General features: G+C 38.0%; 1 non-coding gene across 1 annotated transcript; it reads right to left on the bottom strand.

Annotated features, from left to right (window-relative positions):
* Positions 1-11,937: 11,937 nt before the first annotated feature.
* LOC127116529 (small nucleolar RNA R71) lies at positions 11,938-12,044 on the bottom strand. The gene has a single exon (XR_007801358.1). It is a non-coding gene; the product is annotated as a small nucleolar RNA R71 (small nucleolar RNA).
* Between the last annotated feature and the right edge of the window lie 3,028 nt (positions 12,045-15,072).

Raw genomic sequence — 15,072 nt, 5'->3', positions numbered from 1 at the left:
GTATCGTCCCTAGATCTCACCCAGAACCAGAGCAGGATGCCTGCTCTGATACCAATTGAAGTTCTGGTATCATATATAAGATGTCGAAGGTAATGTTACGACACTAATATCTTTTAATACACAATGGATAAAAAATACAGAATGGTAAAGCAAATAACACAAGCAATTGTTAACCCAGTTCGGTGCAACTCACCTACGTCTGGGGGCTACCAAGCCAGGAAGGAAATTCACTAAAATAGAATTAGTTCAAAGACTCTCCGTACACTTCAACAAGTTACAGTCTTTCTCACCTAATCTCTACCCGTGCAATTTCTACCTAAGAACTCTTAGATATGAGAACCCTTTCACGTCCCTTACAATTACACACTAGTGATTTTAAACAACAATCCCTTGTGAAAAGAAAATACTTCTCAATTACACACTCTTGATTTTACTACACAGTTTTAATCAAGAAGACACACTCTTGATCTTGCTTCAAAGCTTTGATCAAGAAGACACACACTTGATCTTGCTTCACAGCTTTGATTAAGTAGACACACACTCTTGCTTAACAGCTTTAGAGTGACAAATTACACCCACAAATCAGTCCAATTCAATCATCAATGGATGACTTGAATGACCTAAGTGTCTCACGACTAAACAGACACAAACCCTAGCTCTCTCTCTATATTTTGCTCAGTCTTGGTTGTGTGTTCAAACAGGTTTTCTAAGTCCCTTTTTATAGAAGCTCTCAGCTGGGCTTGGACATCTTGAAAACCCTAAATCTATTTTCCAATCAAATCTTTTTATAACAGCTGTTTAGATCTCCTTGGAAAATAAGTAAATCTGTTTATAATCCATGATTGAATGCGCCAGCTAGCCATATCTTAAATCATCCAAAGATTTCCATTAATTGTGCAATCATAAAACACCAGACATTCATACTGAATGTTCTGTGTACAGGATCTCATGACGTCGGGTCTAACATCCTGGAAAAATCCTGCATAATCCAATACTTCCTTTTATAACTTCCAGCAGGTACAACCATATTAGATGCCATGACATTGTATATGTCATCTGAAACAATCCTGCATGAACATGTCTTTCATTTAAGCTTCAGCATGTACATCCATATCAGAAGCCTTGTCATTGTTTGTGGCATTCTGAAACAATCCTGCATGCACATGTTCTTGAACTCCAGCAGGTACATAGGATATCTCATGTTAAGACATCACACATGACATCTTGTGAACACTCTTTGTTTTACCAAAATTGCTGCCAACACTTAGAATCAACAAACTCCCCCTTTGGCAAATTTTGGCTAAAACATATATCTATCCTTTTTGTTCACAAGGTAAACTATCAGCAGTTAAACAACATAACAGTAGTTTAATCAGCAGCAGAAGCAAAACAATTACTAGCTATGGCTACTAGTAATACACACATGCACAAGGGTACTTCTCCTCCCCCTAAATATGTGCAACAACCAGAATTACTAGTTATGGATGCAACTAGTAAGACACACAAAATGCACAAGGGTACTCCTTCTCCCCCTAAATCTGTGCACACACCAAACATCTTCCATGAAAAAAACAGCACCTGTAACCACAACACCTGTAACAATCAGACTGTCATTCTGACATCTGCTTCAACATCAACATTCAGAATTTCCTTCTGACATCTCCTTTAACATGTTAACATTCAGAATTTCCTTCTGACATCTCCTTCAACATGTTAACATTCAGAACCTCCTTCTGACATCTCCTTCAACATCACCTGTACAACACAGAGCTTGCACATACCATCAGACATCTCCTCCAACATCTCAGAAGAGAACACCATTCTGTCTTACATCAGACATCTCCTCCAACATCTCAGAACAAAACACCATTCTGTCTTACATCAGACATCTCCTCCAACATCACAGAACAAAACATCATTCTGTCTTACATCAGACATCTCCTCCAAAATCACAGAACAGAACATCATTCTGTCTTACATCAGACATCTCCTCCAAAATCATAGAACAGAACATCATAAAACATCATTCTATTCAACATCTTCAACTGTTATCTGTTTAGCCTAGCTAGCTACATCAGCAATGCAGATCTCCACTTAGACACTTCTCCCCCTTTTTAGTCAAAATTGACCAAAGGTGACCAATTAGACAAAATAAATGTCAATTAGCCTAGCAGAGAATGTTACAACAGATGTTATAACATTAAAAATGTTAAAACATAACTGTTAGGAGATACAAACCATCATCATACACAGCTGTGACAACTGAGATAATGAGAAATCCATGGAACTCATTAAGAGCCCAAATCTTACATCAAGGCATTAATAAGGACTTCCACAAAATACAAACATTTCAACCGAAACAAAACATCCAAGCTTCCAAAACAGTCATAACAGCATCCAGAACAGCACACATGTCATCATAACATGAGGACCATCACCACAACTTAGTCTGAGGAGGTAGCATCTTCTTCACTTTCAGATTCAGAACTGCCACTAGATTAATCTTGAGAATTAGACCTCTCACTTGAGGTATGGGCATCTGACTCCTTGGCTTCACCATCTTTCAGATGGAAGGAAATGTTGTCCAAATGCACAACTGCAACCTTAGCTGGAGACTTTCTAACAGTTTTCCTTTTAGCAAGTGAGAATTCTGGGACATCGTCTTCGACATCATCTTCAGAATCAGAGCTTTCTCTGGTTTTCCTCTTCTGAACCTCTACTTTACTCCATGATTTAGAAGGACCTACAACAGCAGCCTTCCTACTAGTTCTAGCTGTCAACATCTCAGCCACAGTCTTGCCTTTCCTGGTTTTCATTTTCTTTGCAACACTTGGTTTCAAGTGATGAACCAAGGTGTCATCTTCCTCTTCTGAACTCTCTTCCTCCAAATCAATTACTCTCTCAGCAGTGTCATGCTTCTTTCTTGGCCATTCTTTGACCTGACCAGCAGTGATTGTCCTACAGACTTCATTGTCTGTGGCTTCTAACTCAACATCTCCTTTTGTTCCTCTCCCTAGGAACTTATTCATTATAGTTAAGGAGAACCTTACACACCTTCTTCTTACAAAGACCTTGCAGAATTCTTTGTTATTTTTGTCTGAAATATCCTCTGGGATATTCACCACAAACTCCTCCACTAAACCTTCAAAACATTGGGGTAATGCACTAACTGTTTTCATCAAACCAGCAAACTTGATTAATTCCATAACCTCCTTCACTTCTACAGCCTCCTTCCCTAGCTCCCTTTCTACAGCAACACTCCTCTATATAACAAATTTCCACTTTAATTGCTATAAATTCTCATGAATACAAATCCCCAATTTCCCTCTTAAACATTCAAACAGATTAGCATTCAAAGCTTTTCTAAATATGTCAGCTACTTGCATTTCAGTAGTAACATGCTTCAGTGCTATGATTTTCTCTTCCACAAGTTCTCTAATAAAGTGATGACAAATATCAATGTGCTTTGTCCTACTGTGTTGAACATGATTTTTGGAAATAGTTGTAGCACTCAGGTTATCACAGTACACTGTCCTGACATCTTGTGTGACATTGGGTTCAGTCACCATTAGTTTCAACCAACCCTGTTGAGAACAGCTACTTCCAGTTGCTATGTATTCAGCTTGATATATAGCACAAACACCATTTTCATATTTGAATACTTTCGAATATGTAGGAGCAGGAGTCCTTGCACTCTTCATGCCAATCTTCTTAACATTGTTCTTGGCACATTTGCTTTGAGATAGAAAAATAGACTCTTCTATCTGCTTGACTTGTAGCCCAAGTCCAACAAAGCTCTTCCCAACTTCAGACTGCATTTGACGAGCAACATGTTCTACCATCTGATCTGACCTCCTACCAAACCTAATATTATCCACATCTGTTTGAGCCACCATGAGCTTTTCTCCTTGAGGTTTCAGACAATAATCTTTGAAGATTTCAACCACATCAGATTTGTTTTTGGTCCAGATGTATCTGGAGAAATCATCCACCACTACAAACTTCTTTCCACTAAGGCTTTCCACTTGTATGGGTTCCATCAACTTCATATGGAGGAGTTTCAACCCTTTGGAAGTGATGTTAACTCTGAGTTTCTAGTGTGACATCCTTGTCTGACATTTCCCACAGACTTTCAATTTGGGAGTTTCTCTAGCAGATATAATCAACTTCATCCCTTTCTCCTTGATTGAGGTACATTTTGAGGAGTAACTAATTTGAGAGTTCCACATGTAACAATTGTCTTTGGTTCTGACTCCTTCCATGATTACTTCACTTTCTTTGTTGGTAATCAGACATTCAGTTTTAGTGAAGTTAACATTTAGACCTTGGTCACATAGTTGACTGATGCTTATTAGATTTGCAGTGAAGCCCTTAACCAGTAGGACCTTGGCAAGTTTAGGCACTCCAGGACAATCAAGCTTGTCTATCCCCTTGATTTCACCCTTTGCTCCATCACCAAAGGTTACATAGCTTATGGCATGAGGATGAAGTCTAGATATCAGGTCTTTGTTTCCAGTCATGTGTCTGGAACATCCACTATCAAAATACCATTCTTCTTTGGCTAAGACTCTTAGGGGAATGTGAGCTATTAGACTTGTAACATTAGTCTTAGGAACCCATTGCTTCTTGTTGACAGGCCTGTGCTGTTTGGGTCTGGGTTGATAGTGAGTCTGATGATGAACAGAGCTAGGATAACCATACAGCTTATAGCAGAAGGGCTTCAGGTGACCAAATTTTCCACAGTAATGGCATCTCCATCTTTGGTGTTTCCCTTTCTGCTGTATTCTCTTATGATGTTGTGACATATGATGTGACATCACAGGTTTGCTTTTACTATGGCTGCATTTAGGTTTGGCTTGAGGTTTGCAACCAGTGTAACTGCACTCAGGCTTAGATTCATTATACCCAATGTCAGATTTGTCTCCTGTTATTTTTCTAGTTTGGAGAATCTTATCTAGGGAGTCAGATACATTGTTTAACATTCTTACATACTTGGTCATCTCTTCTAGTTTAGAATTCAAGAACATAGCTTCAGTTTTTAACTTAGAGATGATTTCCACATGGTCTGCCTTCTCATTCTCCAGCTGTACTGTCTTTTGGCTTTCAACTTGTTGACTTTCATCTATCTTGGCCTTCAGAACCACTGCTTCTGTTTTTAATTTGGAGATGGTTTCGAAGTGTTCTACCTTCTCATTATCAAGTTGAGTTATTTCCTTCTTCTGGCTTTCAACCTGTTTACACCACTCTACACTTTTGAGACACAACTTTCTGTAGGTAGTGCCAACTCTTCAAAGGTTACTTCACTATCACTTGAGTCTTCATCAGAATCCCATCTTCCAGTCAAGGCAGTCATAAGATTTGCAGATTCTTCTGTTTCACTTCCATCTGACCAAGTGGCAACAAGACTACTCTTCTGTTTCTTGAGGTAGGTCCCACATTCAGTTCTAATGTGTCCATACCCATCACATTCATGGCACTGAACTCCTTTTTCCTCTTTGGACTTTTCATCTGACCTAGTTCTTCTTCCAATATTGTTGGATTTACTGATGTCAGATGCGATGTTCTTGACATTAGCCTTAGATCTTTCATCCATCTTTTTCACTAGCTTGTTGAACTGTCTTCCCAACATTGCTACATCATCTGCCAGATCTTCATCAATATCTGGACCACCTTCCTCCTCTTACTCCTTAGTGTTTGACTTGAATGCTATGCTTTTGGCTTTCTTTTCTGATCCATCACACATTCCCATCTCAAATGTTTGAAGGGATCCAATTAGCTCATCAACTCTCATATTGGAAATGTCTTGAGACTCTTCTATGGCTGTCAATTTCATGGCAAATCTCTTAGGGGGTGACCTGAGTATTTTCCTCACTAATTTTTCATCTGACATCTTCTCACCCAGGGCTCCTGAGGCATTAGCAATTTCAAGGATATTCATATGAAATTCATGAATATTTTCATCTTCTTTCATCCTTAAATTTTCAAACTTGGTAGTGAGCAGCTGCAGTCTAGACATCTTCACTCTAGAGGTGCCTTCATGAGTGGTTTTGAGAATGTCCCAAGCATCTTTAGCCACTTCACAGTTGTTTACCAATCTGAAGATATACTTATCTACACCATTGAATATAGCATTCAGTGCTTTAGAGTTCCCAAGGGCTAAGTCATCCTCCTCCTTGGTCCATTGTTCTTCAGCCTTCTTATCAGCAGTAACTTCTCCATTCTTGGTAAAAACTGGATGTTCCCAGCCTGTTAACACAGCCTTCCAAGCCTTATTATCCAGAGATTTTATGAAGGCTACCATTCGAGGTTTCCAGTAGTCATAGTTGGATCCATCCAAAATAGGTAGTCTGTGAACAGACCCTCAATCTCTCTCCATAGTACCAGAAAGTATCGTCCCTAGATCTCACCCAGAACCAGAGCAGGCTGCCTGCTCTGATACCAATTGAAATTCTGGTATCAGATATAAGATGTCGAAGGTAATGTTACGACACTAATACATGTTAATACACAATGGATAAAAAATACAGAATGGTAAAGCAAATAACACAAGCAATTGTTAACCCAGTTCGGCGCAACTCACCTATGTCTGGGGGCTACCAAGCCAGGAAGGAAATTCACTAAAATAGAATTAGTTCAAAGAGTCTACGTAAACTTCAACAAGTTACAGTCTTTATCACCTAATCTCTACCCGTGCAGTTTTTACCTAAGCACTCTTAGATATGAGAACCCACTCACTTCCCTTACAATCACACACCAATGATTTTAAACAACAATCCCTTGTGAAAAGAAAATACTTTTCAATTACACACTCTTGATTTTACTTCACAGTTTCAATCAAGAAGACACACTCTTGATCTTGCTTCAAAGCTTTGATCAAGAAGAGACACACTTGATCTTGCTTCACAGCTTTGATCAAGTAGACACACACTCTTGCTTAACAGCTTTAGAGTGACAAATTACACCCACAAATCAGTCCAATTCAATCATCAATGGATGACTTGAATGACCTACAAGTCTCACGACTAAACAGACACAAACCCTAGCTCTCTCTCTATATTTCGCTCAGTCTTGGTTGTGTGTTCAAACAGGTTTTCTAAGTCCCTTTTTATAGAAGCTCTCAGCTGGGCTTGGACATCTTGAAAACCCTAAATCTATTTTCCAATCAAATCTTTTTATAACAGCTGTTTAGATCTCCTTGGAAAATAAGTAAATCTGGTTGTAATCCATGATTGAATGCGCCAGCTAGCCATATCTTCAATCATCCAAAGATTGCCATTAATTGTGCAATCACAAAACACCAGACATTCATACTGAATGTTCTGTGTACAGGATATCATGACATCGGGTCTGACATCCTGGAAAAATCCTGCATAATCCAATACTTCCTTTTATAACTTCCAGCAGGTACAGCCATATCAGATGCCATGACATTGTATATGTCATCTGAAACAATCCTGCATGAACATGTCTTTCATTTAAGCTCCACCAGGTACATCCATATCAGAAGCCTTATCATTGTTTGTGGCATTCTGAAACAATCCTGCATGCACATGTTCTTGAACTCCAGCAGGTACATAGGATATCTCATGTTAAGACATCACACATGACATCTTGTGAACACTCTTTGTTTTACCAAAATTGCTGCCAGCACTTAGAATCAACACAAATGATGCAAACTTTAAGTCCATATTGATTGCCTTGAAAATATATACAACTTTGATGTTGAAGGTTTTGTCATTTGGAGCTTGCATCATTGAAACAGAAGGGCTTGAAGTTGGCCTATTTTGGAAATTTTTGCATACACATGTTTTGCACCTTGCACTTTATGATCAATTTTCACCAATTTCCCAATTCCAAATGAAGTTTTGTTCAACATAAAAATTGATCCTCATACCAAGAGCTTTCTAAACATTACCCATAAGGCTATGTTTTATTTTTGGAGGTTGCATTTTCAAAGAGGAGAAAGTTTGGTACATTTTTTAGAAACTTGATTCAAACTTTATGCATGAGCCAAATACACCTCATCTGCACGTCCAAAACATGTTTGTTGATGTTAAGCTTGCCATTCCAATCAGAATGGGGCCCTCCATACGCCTGTACAGGCCCATGCATGGAGGCCCTCTTCATTCATGCACATGCATTGCTCATGTATACCTTTGCCAATTTCTATAAATAAGAGTGCATAGCTTCATAATTTGATAACCTGAAGGCGCCTATTATGCTGCAAGAATCCCTCCATAGCCATACTTAAAGGAATTTCCACTTTCTTCTCAAAAATTCAGATCTGAATTTCAACTACATTGGTTGATTTTCAGATTTATAATTCCTTGACCTTGCTTCATCTTCATCATTAGATCATACTGCAAGCATTAGCTGAGGAGAATCGTGCTCTCAAGATCCATATTTCAGAGGTGGATATCCAAACTTATTTTCTTCGAAACACCTTGTTTATAACTTGTTTCTTGCATTTATTGGGTTGGTTGAAGTCCTCTCATTAGTGGCAACAAACTGTGCTTTGAATTTTGCAAATCCATTAACTTTCAGTTGAACACCATATTTTTCAACCTCTGATTTCTCTCTCCATGGAAGTCTAGAGTGAAAATAAATGGTACAGGGGTGATGTACATCACCCCCAGCTTTCCATTGCTGTATAGATCGCCTCATTTGGTGAAGGTTTATTTTCTGCAACTCTCGTCAGAATCTCTAGCCTCGCCGGAGAAGACGGTGGTGTACACCACCGTCTGGTTGCCAGATCAAACCATGGCCGTTGGATTCATTTTCCAGATCTAATCTAGACCTTCCTTTGTTATCACTTATTTAATGGCTGCATGTTTCGCATTGACTTGAATGTATGATGGACGCGCACTTGAGGGTCGTTTGATGCGCCAACTCAATTAATGAGCCTGATCCAGCGCCTCACCTTTTTCCTTATTTTTTATTTCCATTTTATTTCTTTTATCCATTTCATTTCAAAAAATCATATCTCATTCATTATTGGTCCGAAAAATGTGAGACCAATTGCGTTATTTCTCTTTTAATTTCTAGTTTCTAAAAATGATTTTTAAAATTTTTTATTTTATCATTTGATAGTTTTTATGAATTTTATCTTTCCTGGTTATTTTTAATTCATTTTAAATAGTTTCAATATCCAAAAAATACAAAAATATTTTCTCAACCTCTTTGAATGATGATGGATCTATGAAAAATATTCTCATCAATTTATTAATTGATTTGAGATTTATTTGAGATTTTAATTCAATTAGGTTATTTTTATGCATTTTTAATTGATTAAAAATAGTTACTGGTTTCTAAAAAATGCTGAAATTTTTTGTCAAACTTTGTTTGACCTTGTTGAACTTAGGATGATCCATTTGGACTTTTCAAAGTTGATTTGAAATGGATTTGAAGTTTGACCTTTAATTGTTTATTTTAATTCAAGTATTATTTTAATTTTGAAAAATACCAAAAATATTGTATTTGTTTCTTGACTTCTAAGTTTCATTTTGCTTCTGTTTACCAATGTTTGACCTTGATTCCATCTATCTTTGGTCAATGTATGTTGATTACTAATAACACTGAAATTCACCGTATTTTCGACTCCGATTTCGCATGCATTTTAGTAGTTTTATTGTCATTTTATTGTGTTATTACTATGTTTCTATTTGTTTTAAGGTTTTTACTTTAATCGGAGCCCCGATCGAGAAAAGGAGTGAAAAAGAGCTAAAAACCCTAAAATTCAGCATTTTGTACTTGTGGCTCCCACTATGGCTAGCGCCATAGACCCTGCCATGACGTGTCCCAACTCAACTTCCCTCAACTGCCACGTTCCCCACTACTTCCACTAAGGCGCCTCAGATTGGCCTTGTGGCGGGCGCCATGGCCTTGTGGCGGGCGCCATGGCCTTGTGGCGGGCGCCATGGCCTTGTGGCGGGCGCCACAAGAGGAAACGTTTTCCCTCCCATTTTCAAGTTGAAGGGCATCCTTGTCATTTCCATCATTTTACTCTCCTATAAATAGAGACTCGAAATCACTTATTCAATCATCCAAACTTAGAGCAAAGGCAAACTTAGAGCAAACTTTGTTTCACTTAGGCATATATTCAGTATTTTAAAGTGGTAATCGCTTCGCATTAGGGTGTTACCACAATTGTGTAATCGAGTTTTGTGATCGAGTCTGTAATCGAGTTTGGAGCACTTTGGAAGGAAGTTAATCCTGCCGCCATTTTCATTTCCGCTTTGCATTTTATTCAACCCTCCGATTGGTGCAGGTTTTTATTACTTCGCCTTTACTTTTTTTATTTCCCGCACTGTCTTTACTTTATTTATTTCCCGCATTGTCTTTACTTTATTTATTTCCCGCATTGTCTTTACTTTATTTATTTCCCGCAGTGTCTTTACTTTATTTATTTCTCGCACTCGCTTTACTTTATTTATTTCTCGCACTCACTTTACTTTTATTTATTTCCCGCACTGCACTTTACTTTATTTATTTCTCGCACTCACACTTTACTTTTATTTATTTTCCGCACTCGCTTTACTTTTATTTACTTTCCGCACTCGCTTTACTTTTATTTAAATTAATGCACCTTTACTTTACCATGTCTAACTAAATCTATAAGGTTAGAATGTGAGGATCGTAATTGAATCGATAATCCATACAATTGTTCGTAGAAACACTTAAGGGCTATTTTAACTTTCAACTTAAGTTTCCCGCACTTCAATTTCCGTTGGATAAGATCGAAAGCCGTCCAACGTCTATTTAAACTTAATTGTTTTTAACTATTTCAAAAACAGCGAGAGCGCTTTGTTTAGTTCATTAGGAGTCTTAATTTAAGAAGAAAAGAGATTTTAAAACTATTTTCGGACACGTTTATAAGTTTAGAGTCTGGTTCGTGAGAACCTCTTTTGGTTAAGAAATCCAGGTTAAAATACTTTTCAACTTAGTCAAGATACTATATTTCTTAAAAATAGGTTTACTACTCTAACGCAATGCGCGCCTTTTTATAAGTGACAATAAGAGGGTTTGATTAGGGAGTACAACTCGGTTCTAAATACACGAAAGCGACAGTTCCCGTTAAATGGTTCTTTTCAAAGTAGGAAACACTTCCCATAAGTAGTTCTATTAGCAAGTACTTGGATTATTAATTGAGTATGTGAATTACATTCGACCCTGTCTTTATTAATTGAACTTTATTCAATACTTTACTTTTCATTGCACACTCTAAAAACACCTAATTCGATTGCCTTTGATAAACACCATAACAATAGATAACGATAGATTGACACTTGGTCTCTGTGGATTCGACAATCTTTTATATTACTCTGACGCGTTCGTATACTTGCGAAAAGCACGCATCAAGTTTTTGGCGCCGTTGCCGGGGACCAATTTCGTCAAATTTCATTTCCCTGTTGTTATATCGTTTAGACTTAGGCTATTTACCGCCGGTCAATGCGAAGAACTCGCAGCACCGAAAGTTTAAGCTTAGTATACCCTCTGGCGGAACCTGAACGTTACGCTCGTGCACGTGTATTCTTTCATAGAATTAAGAGAGCTATGGCCGAAGATCAAAACCAAAGACCTCTTAAGGACTTCGCTCAACCATCCAACGAAGAACCTAGTTCTAGTATAGTAAACCCAACCATCCCAGCTAATAATTTTGAACTTAAACCTTCCCTGTTACAACTAGTGCAACAGAGACAATTCACAAGTCTCGCTACTGAGAACCCAAACCAACATTTAAAAATATTTCTTCAATTTGCAGACACTTTTAAAACCAATGGAGCTTCTCCTGAGGTAATACGTTTAAGATTATTCCCTTTTTCCCTCAGAGATAAAGCCCTATCATGGTTAGATTCCCTTCCACCCAATTCCATTACGACTTGGGATAACCTTAGAAGAGTATTTCTTGCTAGATATTTTCCCCCAAGTAAGACGGCCGTTCTTCGAAACCATATAACTAGATTTACCCAAAACCAAAGAGAATCGATGTTCTAAGCTTGGGAGAGATATAAAGAGTTCTTACGAGTATGCCCACATCATGGTTTAGAAAATTGGTTAATCATTCAAACCTTCTATAATGGACTTCACTATAACACCAAGATGACCATCGACGCTGCCGCAGGCGGTGCTCTGATGAACAAACCTTATCCTGAAGCTAGTGCCCTCATCGAAGATATGGCTCAAAACCATCAATCATGGGGAGTCGAACGAGCGACAGTTGAGAAGAAGGAAGCCTAAGGAGGAGTGCATGAACTAAGCTCTATAGACATGATGCAAGCTAAAATGGACGTGTTAGCCCTTAAGGTCGAGCATATGTGCATAAACCCGAATACTATAGCCGCAGTTTTGTTGGATTGTGAGATATGTGGAACCAAAGGACACCAATCTGCATAATGCAGTCTATTAAACGAAACCCACTCTGAGCAAGTGAACTATACCCAAGGGAACCCATATTCGAATACATATAACCCTGGATGGAGGAATCACCCGAACTTCTCCTATAGAAACAATAACCCAATCCAAAATAATGCACCTCCGAGACCTAGTTATCAAGCCCCAAGATCAAATTAACCTATGCAACCTGTGCCACCAAAGCCGAGCCTTGAGAAAATTATGGAAAATTTTATCACCGCTCAAACCCAACAAAATAAAGAGTTCATGAACCAAAACATTCCTGTTAATGAACTGATTACCCAGTTTGGAACCAAGGTTGACCAAATAGTTACTCATACCAAGATGCTTGAAACCCAGATCTCTCAGGTAGCTTTAAACCAAGCCCCTCAGACCACACCTGGAGGACAGTTCCCTGGACAACCTCAACAAAATCCGAGAGGACAAGCCAATGCCATTACCCTACGAAGTGGGAACGCTTATGATGAGCCCTCTCAGGTAGCTTTATCCAAGGGTATTTTGCCTTCAATAAGGACTTAACTCACTAATCTTGAAAGATTACAACATTTGATCGTCTAAGAGGATAAAGATCTCTTAGACCTCTCATGTTTACAGACTTCACAAGTCACTTAAGGAGAATTCAGCAAGTAAGTAAAACTGCAGTAATGCTTAGTCCTTCTAGGTAGGCAGAAATTACACAATATAAGAACAAAAGAAATGTTCACACTTGATAGAAGCAACTCGTGTGAAAGGAGAATGCGTAAGAGATATGAGATTAGTTTCAGTATTCTCGTGTGTTTCATTATTTTGTTTGTGAAGAGATCCATCCTATATATAGGGGTTGATGGAGAGACTGTTGGATGAAAGAATCTTTAGTAATGATGGAAAATGAATGTCATTAATCTTTGTGTCCTTTCCATAACAATTTGGGGTGCTTTAAATTTCTTCCAAAATTAGATTCTTGCCATAAATAGAATACTTCATAGCTAAGTCTTTAGTGATCATTTCTGAATCAGAGCCTTCATGAAATCAGAGTTTCTGTTCAGCATGTACATCTTCAGATAGTTGCTTACAGCAGACTAACTTCAGAGGTTCTTGATGTCTTCCTGATTGATTACGTCAGAGTGTAAAAGCTTCAGATCCTAGAGTGTGTTCTTCCGCTTCAAAGTGTCTAATATCTCTTTCTTCGTTGAACTTTGTACGCTTCCTTTGTTCATAGTCAGAGCTTCTGCTTGAGTACCTTCTAAGTGGTCATTCTGAACTTGTGTCTATATCTGATATATGTCTATCTGACTTCTTTTTTATTAGAGTCCAACATACTTAGATAAATTTTGTTAAGGTACCATTTTGTTTCATCCTTTGTTATCATCAAAATCTTAGAGATGAATTGTAGATACTGAATTTTGTTGTTACAGTTTTAACTAAGTCTCGTTTTAGTGTCATATCCTCTTTGTTAAACTTTGCAGGTCGAGAACTCCAAGCTAACACATATGCATTGGAAAACTAGTATAATACTCCACCTTTTTGGTAAAGAGAAACCATGCTTATGTTCAAAATATCAATTGAATAATGGTAATGAACTTTATGTGTGTATCATGAATTATGTGATGATGTGTATGAATCGAATGATTAATGTATAAACCAAGTTCCTTGATGATGAGTGAGAGTAAGCCTAAAGTTATATCTATGTGAATGGAATTAGAAAGATGACTTAGGTTATGGTAAATAACTTAGGTTGTGATACTCGAATGCAATAAGCTCCTCTGTGTGCATCCGTGAGCGAGTAGTCTCTAGAGAAGAGTTATTCCATCTACGAGAATGCCCAAGACATTGATGGAGAACAATACCAAAGTTGCGATTCAACTAGCTTTAATGAAAATACTTTGTAATATATTCTAATTCGGATAGAACCACATGGTAGTTATGATATCAACCATTGGTGATTCTGATATGATTACATGGTGTTTGATGAGTGTCGCATCTCGAAAAATACGATTCCTTGCGATGGTCGCGGAAAAAATTAGTTCGAACTGAGTCACCACCGAACTTTATATATTCCAAAGAAGGAATAGGAAAATATCGATAAAAAATTTCCAAAATAGGATAATGGTCATCGCAACCATATTCGGGTTCGGGAGTTGATTACGCAAGGGGAAGGTATTAGCACCCCTCACGTCCGTTGTACTCAACGGGAACCTTTTAGTTTGATTTGCGGTTTAATTGTTAGCTTATGTTGTTTGTTTTCTTCGAATGATAAAAGTATTGAAAAGAGGTGGATGGAAACCTCAGATGGGGGAAAAGGGAAGTTTTTTATTAGTATGCTCGCACGATCTCGCAATCTCGTGCCTACGTATCCTTATAGTGCAATAACGAAGTCAGAGTATTCGTAGTTCGGGGAACTACAATTTTGTTGGTGTTTTTTATGAACGACTATTTCGATCGCGTTCTAAAGGCTAAACATTGGCTTGTCTACTCTCGGAGGAGGCTTAAGCACTAGTTTGTTGTGTGCGCTAAAAAGGATTCAACAGTGTTCTTTTCGAAAAGAGTTAAGTTGTCGATAACACAGGGGAGAGAAGTAAGGTTTAATATTTGTTTGGTATTTCGAAGAAGAACGTTAAAATCATTGAGCAATATGGTGCACACCAATCATTCAACCTTTCGAGAAATAGCAAGGCGAGCGCC

The sequence above is a fragment of the Lathyrus oleraceus genome, chromosome 1 (assembly GCF_024323335.1).
Source record: "Lathyrus oleraceus cultivar Zhongwan6 chromosome 1, CAAS_Psat_ZW6_1.0, whole genome shotgun sequence".
Lineage (NCBI taxonomy): Eukaryota > Viridiplantae > Streptophyta > Magnoliopsida > Fabales > Fabaceae > Lathyrus > Lathyrus oleraceus.
Note: the sequence above shows the minus strand (reverse complement) of the source record. Positions and strands in the feature narration are given on the sequence as shown.